General features: G+C 44.1%; 1 protein-coding gene and 1 long non-coding RNA gene across 4 annotated transcripts in view; both read right to left on the bottom strand.

The window, feature by feature from the left end:
• The window catches only part of STON2 (stonin 2), a 75,204-nt gene that overhangs the window by 21,598 nt on the left and 40,628 nt on the right, over nucleotides 1–12,978 (bottom strand). The window lies entirely within an intron of this gene.
• On the bottom strand, nucleotides 4,153–9,211 carry LOC116445564. The gene is made up of 3 exons (XR_004240815.1): nucleotides 9,122–9,211; nucleotides 7,788–7,940; nucleotides 4,153–6,828 (listed from the first exon to the last, which is right to left on the bottom strand). It is a non-coding gene; the product is annotated as an uncharacterized LOC116445564 (long non-coding RNA).

The raw sequence follows: 12,978 nt of genomic DNA, 5'->3' as shown, positions 1-12,978 counted from the left end.
CTCACACACAGACAATATGTTACTTCATTATGCCATAATTTTTCAAGCAATATATGGTGGACCAGTAACAAAATACAGAGGTTTGCAGACCTTGTTAGTTTTGTCTCGAGTGCTTGAGGTAATACCACATGGGATAAGCCTGACATTTGCAGTGCCAGACTGCAGGTGGAAATGTGCCAGCTACTGGATCCGCTCAGTATCTGGGGTCCCACTGAGCAGCATAACCTTTGACTGCAAAGCAACACTCTGTGGTCCCATGCATTGAGTTACGGATTCAAATGGCCGCTGCAGTACTGCACAGGTATGCGGTCTGGCCCTGCTGAATAAATGTGAGAAATGTTCCCATAGCCACAGGAGAATCCAGAGCAGGAGACCATCATGTGTGCTGAGTGGCTGAAACACTCTGGGTTTGCTACTGTCAGTCCATCAGTTCAGAAACTGTACTGGTAATGACCACAAATGGTAACATCAGCTGATGACAACTTGGTAGTCAATGCAAAATAACTGGTTTTCTGATTCCTAGGTGGGCAGTTCATGCATGGCTGAAGCCAGTGTCACCCTAACTATCAGCTCAGTCTTGTGCTGACTCTTTAGCAAAAAAAACCAAGTCAGTACACAGGGATGTTGCATAAGCCTGTACCAGTGCTCAATCCACTGCTTATAAAAATAAACATTGCACACCATTTAGAAAGAGACAGGATATTTTACATCTTCAAAACGCACTACTGCAAACAGTTCTGGCTCCTCACAGCATTTAAAAATAGTAGCGCTAACTTCCTCATTCCTGTGCCCAAGGCATTTCCCAGGATCAAGTTTTATATCATATCAAGTCAGCAGCTCACATCCTGTCTGCCAGATATGTCCACATATCTCAGGTCATCCGGTCACAAGGTAATCTCATATTGATACACTACCTTTACCCTGAGCAGTATCAAAATGATTTACAAGTTATGTCACTGGTGATATTTAAAAAAACCCCAAAGACCCATTTAGGAATTTCTAATGTAAGATCCTATCGAAACTTCAATTTCAGTTATATATTTTAATAATTTAGTTACCTGGTGAACTGTAAAGACAAATGTGTTTCATAGTCAACACACTTGATACATAGCTATAAATTATGGAAGATAGCAGTGCTCAACTTTTGCCTAATGCTAATACTTTTCACCCCTGTAGCTTGTTATGCAAACGTTTCCTGTTTAAAATGCAGAGAAGACCATGTAACTGCAGGAGAGTAACAAGGAGAGTAGCCAGTTTGGCCAGTTCTTCTTGGCTCAAAGCATATGTGAGCTCCAGGCTACAGGGAAGTTTTATGAGCTAGCAGGTGAGGTGCTCAGTGCAAAGGTGAGAAGATCTGTAACAAAGCCACATGTATCTGAATTTGTTTTGGTTTTTTTTTTCATTTTGGAGGGGCTTTTGACACATAACACAAAGGACTGAAGGCAACTGGCCGGAAATAGTATGAGAAAACAGAAAGGACAGCCTGATCTATGTGCAATGCCTGACTCCCACAGCTATCACTGAAGATGCACCTGCCAGCTCAACACCCACACCCTCAACAAAAAATGTTAATTAAAGGTGCCTGAGAAGCAGGATGATGCAAAGGATATGACACAGGAATGGGCTGCAAAAGTCTTAGGTGCTAATCTGAACCATGTGATTGTCTAAGTGACCTTCAGCTAGCAGTCTATGGCCTCTGCTCCACAAGTTTTCTATCTGTAGCAAAGCAAAATACTGATGTAATGGGAAGGGTTAATGGCTGTTGTCACGTGTGTTTGATAAATAGGCTATCATAAGTCATGTGAAAGCTTGTGGGCTTTCTAGGAACCATACAGGATAAAGGGGACAAGCAAGGAAGCTCCTGTAGGGAATAAAATAATTGGAGACAGTAGAAGCTGTGGCCCTTGGCTGAGCAAAACTTAACTCGTGTGTCAAGGCAGCTCTTTGTGCATTGGCTGTTGCAAGCATGTGCATCTGGATGAGAACAAAGAGGAAGGTGGAGGAACTGGAGTAAACAGCTAAGGCTCAATGCTTAAATACCGGCCTGGCTGTGAACTGCAAGGAGAAATGCTGGGCTCTTGCTTCCTCGTGTTTGTTCCTCCCACAGGCTGAGAAACGGGGTAGTGCCCCCATTATTTACAGGCAGGGAGGATTCCACCAAAAAATATTGGAGGCAAGTGAAAAAGTCTTATCAAGACCTTGGAAAGCAAATACTTGCAGCAACAGATTCTGAAATATGCTTGTTACACTCAGATAGGCACCACTTTATTTGGTTATTGCTCTGTTATTATCTTCAAAATTCATACTGGGCTGTTGCTAAGGTGGTTGCAGGGTGGAGTCAGGGTGCTGCACTGCCGGTTTTCACTTCTTGAGGCCTTTAAAGATGTGTTTTGCATATATGTTGAGCAAGACAATTTAGAGACAGGACACAGTAAGAAGAAATATTCCCACTATTGGTAACCAAACTTCAGCCTCCTTTACAGTGACACTGATCTCAGTTTTTGCCCACTCACAAAAAAGTAATGCTGCAGGGGTTGTCTTGGAGAGTGTTAAGAAAAGCATGGCTGTACAGTCAGAGTTCGTGTCTGCCCTGCCAGTCTGAGAAGCACAACTGTACCATCAACAACTTCAGCCAACATTGGAAATTACCGGAGTTGACCCAGCTCACCTGTTGTATACATATAACAAAAGGACTCCCAAAGAGGGTGGAACACAGAAAACTTGTCAGCTTGTTCATCCAAAAACATTTTAATTAATGGTCCTGCTATACAGCCCTTGCCCAAGTCTGAGAGTCTTGTTATCATTCCCTGGTGTTATCAGCATGTCATCTCCAACGTCAAGGCAGCTGTTGACCAGCCTGGGAGGCTGCTATGACAGAATGGCTCGTTTTACAATATATTGCTCTGATTGATGAGGCCATTCCCCCTTTTCCACACTTATCTGTTCCAGGCCTGAGACTCCCCTACTAGCACTACCAGTCCAGGCTCCCACCATAAAACCACAGCTGTTGTGCAGCTATTCACAATTGCAGGAAATCAACAGAACCAAATACTGGGTTGTTGCCTATCTTATGTCATTTGGAGTTTTGTTTTTCCTTTTTGTATGTGTGTGTGTAGCCACCACCGTACGTGGGATTGTTCAGGGTCACTGCACAGAAGCAGCCAAACAGAAATGATCCAACAAGCAATTTCTTCCTTCCTCTCCTGGACCACGCTGGTGTGATTACAGTGAACAGAAAGGTGTGGGCCTCTGTTAAGCGTGAGAGTTTGAGCAAAAGAGACCTGCACATGAAGAATGGAAAGATGTAACTCATTATGTTATCACAGCACTGTGGTGAGAAGTGAAGAAGAAAGCTATACTTCTGTCCTCTGTGCTGATTGTAACTTCCCATCCTTCCATCTTTAACAGGAATCTTCAGTCCAAGCTACGATTCTGGCTGGGGGCAAAACACAAGAGTATACAAGGTCCAAATTTCTATATGCTAGTCCTGAATAACTTCTCAGATGCACTGATTTCTTTTCTCATTGTTAAGTTTTAGCAACCCTCATCATCACCCAGTCTTAGTTGTGTGTCCTATTTCATCCCCAAATGATGTTCACCATTCCCCTGATGGGAATGCAGAGTGGGGAGGAACAGGGAATCCTGAAAATTTCTGTCCTGAGGTACTAGAAGTAGAAATTAGGCAGGGTACAACGGCTGGACAGGGTGGAGCTCTGACAGTGTCAGGACAATCCCTCTACAAAATACACCACAGAAAGCTAAATGGAAAAACTTCTGCATTCTTGAAATGTGGAAGGGACCTAACAGATCTCTTCAGAATACAGGACAAGATTAGGGAGGAAAAAAAAAAGAGGTGGACAGTGTGATAGGAAGCCTTACTGCCTCTATCACCAAACTACATAGCTGGTTTGGTGGTGGCGGAGAGACAAGACATGAGCACAGAATGTGACCAATGTGAAGGAAAACAACAGGGCCCCCACAGCTGCTGTGCCCTGTAAACAAAGCTCAGCTTTCTGAAGGGCCATGTGAGATTTTGCAGAAGAGTCCTGAAAGAACCGAGGTCTGCTCAAAGGAAACAACAGGGATTAGAGAAAGAGGAACATGGGATAATAAGATAAGGACTTTATTGAGCTTAAACAAAAGGCACTCAAATTGTAAAATATCTATTTTAATGTATTTCTACAAAAGATCAATGAACATTCAACAGATAAATGGGCAACACGTAACGAGTAATTAAAATACCCCAAAGCAGTATCTCACATAGTGGCACTGATTGGTGGAGGAAATTTGACAGGGGTTACCCTAAGAAGAACAACATTGCTATGGACAAGAATTACTGCTCAGTTCACTTGTGAGCAGTCTATTCTAACATTTCAAGAACTAAGTTGATCATGTCCTAGGAAGAGATTTTTTTTCTTCATGAGATAATGCTGCGAAATTGTTTCAGTATGTTATGAAAATGGGGGTGGGAGAAATGTTTTTTGTCCACTGATCTATTTGGATATGGTGGATAAAATACTTATATAAAGTGTAAGAAATAGCTGTCAGATGAGAAAGTACCACCAGCGGACTTCCACTAGGTTACTAAGTCTAGAAGAAATATCTAAAGGCATTTAGGAATGTAATGTATTCTGGTCTTTTGCACTGCATCTCTCCAGTTTGCAGATTTGTACCGCTCATCTAGGCCACATCAAGGTCAAATGGTGGAAACAAAAAGGCCAGTCATGTGGACAAGGATATGCATCCTATGCTAAGGTTTGAATTTAACTTCTCACGTGGAATGGCATTTCTTGTAGCCTTTGTTCAGAAACACACATATGAGCACTTGAAGTCATGAAGAATTATTCTGCCTTCACATTGGCTTAATGAAAGCATGTTTCTGCTTGAGACAAGAAAAGAGAATGTACTGGGAGTGTGTTTATTTGAACCAGAATTTTAAGGCTCTAGAAATGCTGACAGCTTGCAAGATTAAATCCTGTATTTACTAACTCAGCAGTATCCTCCCCCCTAAATTTCTCCATCATCACCACACCACAACATAAGGGGGAAGCTCTAGAAAACAAGGTATCTATTGACACTTGGCAAATCTGCACTTGAGCTCTCTGAGCTGGATCTGAACAAAACTGTTTCTTGGGGTCAGCTCTGCTGATGATTTTGGATATGAAAATTGGTTCACGCATGAAGCAAATTGAAACTCAGATCTCTCATTACACGATCTGAACAGCTGTCAGATGGCAGCAGCCCGACTGTGCAGGGATAAAAACCCTGCCACAGTCCTGTGGGTGAGCCGGTCTCCTTGCAAATAGTTTCAGGATGCATCAGGAAGCAATTATCAAATCCCAACAAAACCTAGTTATGACCCCTCTCCTCCTTCACGAACTATCCCTTAGGAGAAGCCAGAATTATTTTTCTCCTCTCTCCCCTACAGTTAAAACATAAATTAAGGGGATCTTTTTCCCCTTTAAACTTTTAGGCCTGTTCAGTCTCTTTGTGCCGAGCCTTTTGTCTTCGGAAAGAGGCTATTCCGCTGGAAGCCGATGGAAAGGCAACTGTCCGGAAGACAATGGAGCTGTCTGCAGAGCAGGCGCTCCGGAGCGGGGCCGGGATGGCTGAGCCAGAGGCATTCCCGGCCCGTTGCCACAGCAGCGGGGTGAGCGGGCTGCCCTCCCCGCCGGGCTGCCCCTCCCCGGCCGCGGGCCGTGCGCGCAGAGCCCGGGGCTGGGTGGCGGTGCCGGGCCCGAGGGGTCCCCGGCAGCCGGGCAGGGCAGCGCCGGGGCCGAGCGGCGCTCCGTGCGGGCCGGCGGTCGCGACAGGCTCCTCCGCAGCACTGGCTTGCACGGACAAGCCTGGGCGCTAATTACGGAATTTGAACTAGATCGAAATAACATGCACCAAACACGTTAAAAGCATTGCGTGCCGGGAACTGGCATCCTTCGGGGTCCACCAGAAATAGTGGGGAAACCACGGGAGGTCCCTGGCTATAGTCATTTCACAGGAAACTCTGGCTGATCAAGGATGTTGAGTGGAAGGTTTGCAACTTTAACATAAAGCAAGGACTTATTCTATGTATTTTATCTCCTTCTCCAGCACAGCATTCTAAGTAGGGAACCATTAGAAAGTCGTTCAATGGAAGTGGCAACACTTTCCCAACACAAAGAATAAAATACACACATCATTGGTAGCATTATCCTCTGTAAACACAGGGTAGAGTTTAACAGGAGGGCAGCTACTGGAATCCTATATGCTTTCACCAACTTTTGGCTCTCAGCATTGAGTCTCTGTATATACATGTAGCTCTAGAGTATGGAGACTTTAATAACCCACACCTGAGTCTCACTGTCCAAACTGAAAAGTTCTGGTTGCTTTTGTGATAGGCAAGACTTTTTTCTCAATGGTCTTTGATGGAAAAAGAAAAAAGATCAATTATTATCTTCTTATTTCTCTTCATACCTTCTTATTTCCCTTCTTATTCACTGTAATGCTTGGGTACAGAAATTGAGGAAACAACGTCAAGCAGACAAAGCAATTCCCTTTTAAGCCAAGAGCAGCTTTACTTTTGAGTTGGTTGGAAGAACAAGGATCCTGCCTGCAGCAGCTGTCCACTCCAACAATTTGTAAACTGTAAGTTTATATAAGTACACCAAAGTCTGAGTGTTCTTCATTGTCTTTTTGGCCTGCAAAGCAGGCTGAAAATTTCTTGAGAAGAGGAGCACTCATGAGAATATATTAACTTCAGGTCAGGACAGAGAGACTCCTGGATCAGCATTCCTGACAACATTTCAGCGATTCTCTGTTGGTCCCAGCTGGAACCTGTACATGCTGAGGCAGCTGCAAAACAGACAATAAGCTCAAGTGAACAGCTTCCAGCTTTGGTAGAGCTCTGGAGTTCAGCTTAAATTTAGGAAGGAGAAAGTTCAGGTTGATTCTTTTCATTTACATTACTTCATTCATTTCCAAACAATGGACCACCTGGAAAGGGGGTATCGCCCTGCCTACCCCTGGATGGCCAGATGCCAAGCAGATTTCACTGCTGAGTGAATATATTCCTCAGATGTCTGCACTTGCATGATGCACCAGATAAAAGATATGTAAAGCAGAACTCCTGTATCCTGCAAGCAGTGATTTTGCTGAAGTGGCAAAAGGGAACCTTTCTTGCTACATTGAGCCAGTAGGAGACACTTTTAGATGGAAATAATTTTGTACACCTCATTTACTGTTGACTGTAAAGGTGTTTTACCATAAATGGTATGTTCAGTAGTATGTACTTAGGGATAATGAGGCATTTCACTCAGGTAAGGAGTGTCAGAGGGAAGTAGACAACATTATGGGATGGATGGCACCTTTGGAAGCAGTGATTCTGGAAAAGATTTGGATGATTATCACCTCTGATGTGATCTGGAGATTAAAGGAACCAATGTAATATTAGTATTTAGGAAGAGAAACATGAAGGAGAAGGGAAATAATTTCACTTGTGTATGTAGTATGGGTCTGATTCCTGGTGGAACCTGATGTTTTGTCCAGAATTCAGGAACACAGAAAAACTGAGGACTGTTCAGAAAAGATTCACAGCAATATGAAGGAATAAAAACTCTACCACACAGCAAAAGACAAAAGCTCAACCTATTTAATTGGCTCTGCGGGAGATTCAGGAACAACCAGTCTGTAAGCACCTACACAGAAAATTATAAAAGAAAAATTGCTGTGATCTAATAAGTGATTTGTGGTAGTTGGAAGGGAACATGGAGAAACTGAGATTAAAAACCATGCAGAGGCAATTAACCACTGACCTGATTTATGAAAAACTCTGCTCAGTGAAGTCACAGGAGTGCTTTAGGCAGGTGAGATTATTCTAGTTCTCACAGGAATAAGTCAGGGTTGTGCTATGGTTTGTGATATGCAGAAGCTCCAGCTATCACTTTAAAGCTTTTTGAACTTTTAATCTGCATGGGAAAAAATAGAGCAATGGTTATTTAAGCACCTCCATCTCACTCCCCTGTTGTGTGATGAATTTCAAAACAGCTGAATGAATTTTAGTGCTGCTCCCTCACAGAAAAATATTAATAGAACTAAATTAGGTGTTGATGTCAATTTGAGCATCTTGGAACTGGCTGTAAAAAATGAAAAATTCAAGTTACAAAGAAAGCCAGACTGATACTCAGGTCAAATATAAACGTGTCTGCAAGGATGTCCTCACACAACCTGCTCTCAAAGTACTCAGACACACATGATCCTACACATATTGACATTGCAGTACTAAATGATGTTGAAAATAACAGAGGAAATAAATTTTTTTCCATCAGATTATCCTTTCTTATAGAGCACAACTTAGCTGAATTTTGCTTTTTTGCACTTCAAAACTCGGTTCCCAATGTACACTTTCGTGTAAATCCAGCTGCTTATTCCTGCATACACAAGGGCAACGCACTGCTTTGTGCTTTCAACAAATACCGAGGCACTCAAGTCCCCTAACAAAGCAGCCTTGACGAATCTGAATTGCTCACTCACCCACTGAAATTCTATACAGAGCAGCTCAGAGCTGTTAATCTCACAGCAAAACCTGCTTCCAAACCTTCCCTTTCTTGAACACCTCAGCGGGCACAGACACAGATTTCCATTATCCTTTCAGCAATATTTGGAGAAGATTAATATAGCTCTTTTCGTATGTTTCGTTTTATCTTCTACTACAGAAAAACAGCCAACTTTTCCTCCGTCTGATCAGAGGAGAAATAACCTCCCACGAAAGTTCACGAACCAAAGCACCCTCCTCCCCCACATCCTCCTCGGCTCTACAACACGGCGCGTTCGTACCAGTGCAGTGGGCGCTATGAATAAAGCACAGGAGGACATCAAATGCCGATTTAGTTGCAAACATACAACTTACAATTCCCTTTTTAATCACTTGTTCTGAGGGGACGAAACGTCTACTCTCTGCCTCATCCTACCAGTAGCGCTCACAGCATCAAACTCTGCCTGTAAATAAAACTTTCCCAAGTCAATGATATAGTGTTGGAGGTTCCCTTGGACTTCATGTGTTGGAGATGTTTCTCCCAATCTCCTCTCTCTGTAGTATCAGCCATCCCTCCGCCTGCCCAGGCGCGCACCTGCCCCGCTGCTGCAGTACCTTGCTTCTGAAAGAAGTTTATGCGCTCCTCCTCCTCCCACCGATGCAAAAAAAACCCTACCCCCAGGCGGCCGAGATGAACGGGTTCTGTCCTGGCTGCGCTCACCCGGGGGTCAGGTCCCTCCCATTCGGCGCTCGGCGGGGCTGGCTGGCCCCCGGTCGTGCCCGGCTGGCCCCCGGTCGTGCCCGGCTGGCCCCCGGTCGTGCCCGTGGTCCCGCGGCTGCGGGCGCCGGGGGAGGAAGGCGCCCGCGCCCAGCCCGCCGGAGCTCAGCCTGGCTCCCGCGCCGGCCAGCCCGCCCCTCTCGGCTGGGCAGGGCGGGGAGGTGGGGAATGTGCAGGTTGTGGGCAGATCTGGCACACCCAGGCAAGCAGGAGGTGGGAGACGGACAGACAGGCAGGGAGCAGCCGGCGAAACGGGAGCGGAACTTCGCCGAACAAAACCCCCAAAGTTTTGGGTTTTCTTCCTCCGTAAAAAAAAGCTGCATTTTTTTCGGCGAAACTAAACCAAACTGCCAAACATTTCAGCTGATCACCTCGCAGAAATGCACCAACCTGCTCCCCGTGTAGCAGCGGAACCACTGTGTCCCGTTAACTCTTCAGTCACCAACTGCTTTAGGATTGGGATTTCCTCTTGTCCTCTCAAGTGAACTGTTTTGGATTTACTCCAGGCTGGGTAAATATAGAGATAACTTTTAAATGCAAAGCACATACCACATTTTAAAGAACTCAGTCAGTCAGCCAGTCATTTCTAATCTCCTCGGAAACATTTTCCTATGTTTCTCATTCACAGACATGAGTCTCTCTCAAACCAAAGGACAGAAATTCGAGCGTGGTTTCTGATCACTGGAAGGATACGAGATTCCAGTGCAGTCTTACAGATGGAAAATGAAAGGAATAAAGCACCTGTTTTTAAACACCAAGCAAGACAAATTTATGACAGCAATAACAGGATATGTCTATTTCTGATAGCAGGAATTAGACTTAATGATCCAGGAAGTTCTTGCCGGTTCTTGCCATAAAAAGAGGGAGAAGGAGACCCAACTTACCTACCAAACAGCCAGCTCCACCAACACAGAGTGTGCCACTTGCCAAATACACCTCTAGGTATTTCCAAATGTCCTGCTTCAGCCTGTATTGTTTTCTTTCCTTGCCCTCACCTCTGCCCCTTACTAGAGGGATATGTTTGTGTTGATAGGCAAGGAGTCAGAATGGTGGTTAGTGGTTAAATGTCTTTCCTCAGAAAAAAACAAAACAACCAGTAAATTAGGAATGGCCACATGCTGTCCTTACTTGTGCCAGCCTCTCTGCCTAGGCCTTTGCAAATTTGAGCCTGTACTAGTCATCTGAAATTAGATAATTAATGGCAGAGCCGAACATTTGTTTTGTAATCGCCCCCCAGTCTGCCAACCGTGAAGCTGTCCTTTATGCAACACTGCCATGCCTCACTTCCCTCCCACATCTTGTTGTAACAACTGCATGTAGCAGACAGGGCGTTCTCTATCAGTGTAGGAAAAAGCTTCTTTCACAGAGGCTAAAAATTCCCAGGCTTATAGCAAGTTGAGGCTAAAGCAGAACGAGATGGAGAAAATAGCCCAAGGACAAACTGCTTGAACAAAAACTTTTAAAGGTGTGGGCTTAAACAAACATGCTGGCTGGAAAGGATGAAAACTGAGAGCTGCTCTTGTGACTTTCCAGGTGAACAGTGTTCCTTTTCTCATTTTATCCTTCCTCTTAGCCAAGGGAAAACTCTATGTAGATAATTTTGTTTGCTGTTCTGTCTGTTGCCTCAATCTTTTTGTGTGGCACAGTAATGTAAGATGAGCAGGGAGATGAAGTCATCTTTCCCTAGACTCTGTCTTTTGTTTCTTGTTCCCAATTAGGGTCCATAATTAATCTGGCCACGACGACAGAGCACTGCATGGGGTGCAGGGATGTCATAGACATACTGAAGCAAGCTTGTTTCTCAGGAAACAGCTTTTTCCTCACGAGGTGGTAGTCCCTTGACTTTTTGTCTAATACAAAAAAAATCTTTTAAAATGTGCACATTAATTAACTCAAATTATGCATAGAATCAGATTTGTGGGGAAAGAAATAAAATCTGCTTTCCAAAAAATACATGCACTATAGAGCTGTTATTATCTCTAAGCTGAATGTCTCAAAAACTCTCAAAAGTCTTTGTGAAAAATGTAAAGGATAAACTCATTCCAAAATGCCTGTTAAGCTGGTAACTTGGCCTCTGCTTGGCTGTGGGAAACTTAAGTTCAGCTCTGTTCTTCTTTACACAAGAGCTCAACCAGAGTTTCATGTCTCTCGTCTTAGAGAAGGATCCTACCCACCCTGCTATTGCCAGTTTGGGTCCAGTCTGTCAAAACCCTACCTTGGACCTTGATGGAAGCTCAGTCAAAATCCAGTGTGGTCACAATACCTTTCCAACAACCCCTACAGAAAAACTAAAACCAGCTGATAAATATTGTGTGTCTAATTCACCACTTCCAAGACTGTCCCTTGGATGTTTGACACCTCTCTGGCAGATAGTGTTGTACATAGCTAACCAAAGGACCTTTTACTGCTGGGGTCTGTTTGGCAGCCTAATGGATCATTGCAGAGCAAATTGCTGGGGAGTCTCTAAATTCTGGGGACCTCTCTAAATGAGCAGGTCTAATTTTCATCACACCTCACATTCATATTTCTTTTATTCCTATTAATCCTTACAAAATATGAAAGCTGTATGAAAGTCTGTTTCAACTCTTTCCTGAGGCATTTGAAGCATAGATAACAGATAAGGACTTGCTCTTGAGCAGTATCTTGTCACTGCTGGCCTGTATTCATCCTGCAGACATTGAGAAAGACAGAAGGAACCAAGACCAGGCTGAACACAATCCTCGGTCAGCAGCCTTTGGCTTGTGTTTATCATTTATCTTGCAACCACTGAGTTCTGGTCAGTTGCTATTCCAGGATCCTTTTCTTGGGAGGAAAAGATGGCAAAATTAAAGCTCAGTAGTTCAGAATGGGTTTCTGGAGTATCATCCTGGCAGGACAAGATTGTTTAGGCCAGGATATAATCAAAGCAAAAATAACCACATAGAGAATGAAAGGCATCAAAATGCATAAGGAGAAAAGATTAACTGAAAGGCAGATACTCCTCAGCTATATAACACATGGCATAATCCAGGCACTAGTCAGAGCTAAATACAGCTTCTCATGACTGAAAATATGAAGAGCCAAACCCACTGATACCTGGGAAATCTATGAGACATGGTCTCCGACGAGTTTCTGCTTGTTACATATTTCCACATGCCTGAAGCAGCATTTTGCCAATAAGCTTTTAAGGTCTGTGAGAAGAAAACTGTGTAGAGAAGTTCACAGGTCACAGTCCACTGTCCCACTGGTCCAGTTCTCATGCTGAGAACTCTAAGATGCCTCCTTCACCCCTAAGGGTGTTCTAACCATGCCTGCCATTTAAATCCATTTGAAATGGATCCCTTCAGATGCATCCCCTATCAGAAGTGACCAAGCCCTTCTCTGACTTCGAGCTGGAGGCAGGAGCTCTGTGCCCCAAAGACAAGGCTGGTTCAGAAGTGTCTGAGAATGCTGTTTTCCTCACATCCTGGTTGGATTCCAGCTAACAGAAAACATTTCTCCTGCTGCTGCGAAGTAATCTGTGCTGTGGGCTGAGGAGACCAGGATCTGTGTGCATAGAGAGGGATGGATGGGGTGGGTAAGGAAGCCAGGGGGAATGCAGGGCACTGTTAAGACCTGTCTGACTGAAGAGACACTTTTTGGGTTGGTCTGATGTTCACCCATCCCTTCCAACAAAAATAAACAACTGAGATTTTTGTTTGTCCTGCAAGAATTT

Source organism: Corvus moneduloides, chromosome 6 (genome assembly GCF_009650955.1).
Source record: "Corvus moneduloides isolate bCorMon1 chromosome 6, bCorMon1.pri, whole genome shotgun sequence".
In the NCBI taxonomy this organism is placed as follows: Eukaryota; Metazoa; Chordata; class Aves; order Passeriformes; family Corvidae; genus Corvus; species Corvus moneduloides.
The sequence above is the reverse complement of the archived record's forward strand: the minus strand, read 5'-3'. Positions and strand labels throughout refer to the sequence as shown.